We start from the raw sequence: 4,159 nt of genomic DNA, 5'->3' as shown, positions 1-4,159 counted from the left end.
TCTATAAGAAGTCTATAGACTTTCTATAGACCATTTTTGTAAGGGACGCAGACAAGAATCCTCTCGAACTTGGGGAATTCATTTGACGCGGATATCCTGCAGGTATAAGAGCGGCTGAGCAAGATTGAAGGTCCGGCTCGGTGGTCAGCCGCCTGCACTGGCAGCTTACATCAACGCCGCCCGCACAGCAGCCGGCCACAGCACCGAAGCCACTATAAGGACGACCAGCGGATATATTTTCCTCACTAAGAGCGGAAAGAAGAAGGTGGCACCAAGAACAGTGGCGCCGCCAAGGAGAAAGGTGGCGCCCCGATCGGTTGACGCGTAAATCACGTCCAGTTTTAGTGTCCCTGGCTCCCATTTACCGCGTCCGCCGCGATCCTCTCTCGCTGGCCTCTCTCTGCCCATTGTTCCGCGCGCTCTTTTTTTACGATTCCCGGTTTTTATTGAATGCCGGCGCGCGTTATTATACGCACTGGCGTATATAGGAGACGGCTGGCCACTCAGTCGGTCGCTGCAAGGCTAAAAGGCTGCCGAACGCTCGCGGCTGTCCGCTTCATTCCCTCACTTCTCTTCGACGCAGATTCCTTCACGGAGGTTGCTGGACGTGAGCCTTTTGAGAAGGTCTGGTAGCGGTTGCCGTCGGATGCCCCATCCACATTATTTCCGTGAGTGAGCGGTACATGCATTTCCCCTGAGAGATAGAAGATTGGAAAGATGCGAGATCCTCCGTGCCAGCAAAGCTCTCCTCGGAATCGCGTGATATTCGCTTCTCCGCTGTCACTCCCTCCCTGGTCGGCTTCTCTCCACCTCTGAAGATAAAACGATGTTCAATGTCTCGCGTTTCGTTCCACGTGTCTGTCTCTGTTTGCATTTCCCTTTTGAGGCGCCTCCTTCAGGTAGCGCGCGAGGATTTACATCACGAACGGATAGCCGGAGTGTTTTTTGACGGTACATACATACAAGTAGGGAGGAAATGGCATATGGGAGGCTTGATGCCTTCGCGGGGCTGTGGCGCGTACAAAGGTGGGATGGCAGAGTGATGGCTTCACTGTGAAACACTTTTCCGGTTGCGTAAATATTCCGGCAACGAGGTCGTCTATGAAAATGACGCTGAGGTCTGCAGAGGTTGCCAAGCGAAGTGCTGCTTAAAAGGACAGCGTGCTGTCGGTCAAATGTGGACTGCGTTCAGAGGAAAACACTTGCATAGTGAGCCACCAATCGCAATCGATGCCACCCTGCAGGCGATATTCATCTCTTCGCGTACCTGCATGCAATACGAATAATGGCTATTACAAAGCCTACGATATATAGCAATAAGGGTTAAGTTATGCCTTACAAGTTGCAATTCACATTTTTATTCAAATAGATGAGCGGTCGCACTCGGGATCGCAAATAAGTTTTTGTGGCGCATGACAACTGATACAACTTGCTTCATTTATCGCTGCCTGTGTTGGGGGCACAGATGAATGAGCAAAGTTTGCAGACATACGTCAGCGCACCATCAGAGGACGTGATTGAGAAGGAGTAAAATAGGCTGCCATAAAGGGATAAACAACAGCAAGAGACATCAAAGCGGTTCTTTTATTCCGACCATGTAACCTGAAGTTTTTAGTGTACTTCGATTAAGCGATTACTTGCACGGTTTTCCACATTAAGTAGAACTTACGATGCTGACTGGTGTCCAGACTCCTTAAACCTGATCGTAGAAAACAGCATTGGTTGAGTTTCGGGCTGAATATCGCAGAGACCATGGTTGTTAAGTTTTGTTCAGTTCACTGATAAGCGGTCTTTCTAAATTCTAATGTATAACCTTTAGTGTGCTTTGTTACAGTTTTCAGAGGAAGCTAATACCGTGAAAATCACGATAGAAACGTTGCGCGATCTTTTCAAACCGTAGTACTACGTCATTATTTCTTATTTGTATTTTTGAAATTGTGGGTTGTGTTTGCATGTGGCTCACAGCTGAAATGTAGTTACAAAATCTGGTAGTCTTGCTTGCCATGTAGTCCACTCGGTATTACGTGTATACAGTACTTTCATGGTTTTCTTTTGCTGTGGTTATGAGTACTGCCAACGAAGTAGGGCCGGAGGCCCTGTGAAGCTGGGCAGCGTTTTCTGTAGGCGTCCTGCATCATGTAAATGATGTAAATAAAGTCCTGTTGTGTTGTGTAGTGTTGTCTGTATTGTATTGTATTTCATTTTACTTCATTGCATTGGGTTGCACTGCGTTGTATTTTAATGTACTGAGTTATATTGTATTGTAACAAAAAGGTTTACCAGGTATTCCAAGTGGCGGTCGAGTGCTTCTTAAGATATAGCTTAGGATAAATACCAGCTATACACAGTGGTGGTTGCTAGCACGCTATGAGAGTAGTGGTGGCGCTGGCAGTACTAGCTGGCATTAGTGGTAGCATGGAAAAAAACAACCGCCTCGGGTATAGGCTGGCCAGGGATGGATATAGAGCTGAAATCGGGACGACCACTGCAATCCGGAATCAACGCAATCCGAGCACGCGAACAGGGCCGAGCAAATAACGGCAACGACGTCTGTCGGTGCGGCCCGCATACTCAAGAAAACACCGGGCACCTTGCCTGCACGAGGGGGTCAGTCACGCAACCCGCGTGTGCGTTAGGAAGCAGCCCACTGCTGGCCTCCGGTCTTCATCACCTGGTGCCGCCCTCTGATCGAACACAGCGAATCCGTCGCTGCAGTTGCGCGCACTGAGGCAAGAACTGCGATCAGGGAGCAAGCACGCATGGTGCACGCTCGACGACTTCCATTTATACTTCTATTGCGAAAGCACTCAAACGCGCTCACCAACACCGACCATGAATGTCGTCGCGATCTTTATTGTGCCGTTGAATAGCAACAGCGACGCCATGTTAAGTTAAAAAGAAATCAAATAGATATCCACGAATGGGAGTCGAACCCGCGGCGGCGCGAACAGATCAAAAGCTTTGCAGGCCGCTATCGCCGCAGTCGAACACGCCTCGTGTTGAACTGCACCACACTCTCTCGCTGTGCATTCATTGCACGTTGTCGTCTTCATCAAATTCCATCTGCGCCACGAACATATAATATCAGCTTATCTTCGATCAGAGATTAACCGGGGTCCAATATCGTCGCCAGACGTTCCGGCGACCGATAAAAACAAAACCATAAGCAAACCAGGCTAAACACATGCATTCGCACCTCTACTCGGTTGAACCACGTTTAAACCCGACCAATTTTTGGTGCCCAGGCCGCAGAGCCGTGCACGAAGGCCCCGCATCCCGTTGCATAAGTTATCTTAGTGATTACCAGTTCCTGTAGAACACGGCAGAAAACTACAAGCGCCTCAATGTTATCATTATCATATCCTTATCTTATCTTCAAGCCGAGTGTTTCGTTTTTCTTCTCCTTTCAGTCTCATCCTATTTTTATTTTGTTCAGGCAATGAATAGTTAGGCCATAGGAATTAGATTAGGCAAAGCAAAGGTTGAACCCAAAGATAGACAACTGATTATGATGGCCGATAAAGAAGTGGGTGTTTCAAAAGGTTGTTTTGCCTAACATGCACAGCAAGATAGAGAAAATGTTGACAACGTGCCGTTTAGGCGTTGGATGTCGTGCGAAGAAGTGTCCATGTATAGATGACAGCCGTTAAACTAAGCGATGGCTGCGAACGGTATAGGACTGTGCCCTTTCCTTTTCATTCTGAATATCTGACTTAATATCTGCTGCGGGGCCTATTTGGACCCAAGATATTAAACTTATTTTTGGAATGTGGCGGAGTGCCCGAAGCTTGCTTCACCTCCGACACGGGTTGGCCTTGTATTGCACTACCTCCGGGATCGGCCCGGGATATAATAGCGCGCATCTTTTCTTTCAATCTTTGCACTCTGATCTTTCAACTCTCCTACTTTCAGCCTTTGACAGCGATTGTGGCTCAGCTTGAGCCAGTGGGCAGTTCTGTGCGCTTTCCTTTTCATTCTTCCTGTCAACAACAGCGAGCAAGCAAGCGGTGTAGAGTGTCCTGTCGTGTAAAGGAGAGGACAGGGCTTATGCACTCGGGCAACTTCGAGGTTACGCACTGCACAGAACTGGGAACGCGGTGCCGTCCCACTAGAGACGGGAACATGCCGGCGCTGCTGCCGACTGCTAGTAATATACTCT

At 48.5% G+C, this 4,159-nt stretch overlaps 1 pseudogene; it reads left to right on the top strand.

The window, feature by feature from the left end:
* Nucleotides 1-3,687: 3,687 nt before the first annotated feature.
* LOC144122318 (U2 spliceosomal RNA) lies at nt 3,688-3,851 on the top strand (annotated as a pseudogene).
* The last annotated feature ends 308 nt before the right edge of the window (nt 3,852-4,159 follow it).

This window comes from Amblyomma americanum, chromosome 2 (genome assembly GCF_052857255.1).
Source record: "Amblyomma americanum isolate KBUSLIRL-KWMA chromosome 2, ASM5285725v1, whole genome shotgun sequence".
Lineage (NCBI taxonomy): Eukaryota > Metazoa > Arthropoda > Arachnida > Ixodida > Ixodidae > Amblyomma > Amblyomma americanum.
Note: the sequence above shows the minus strand (reverse complement) of the source record. Positions and strands in the feature narration are given on the sequence as shown.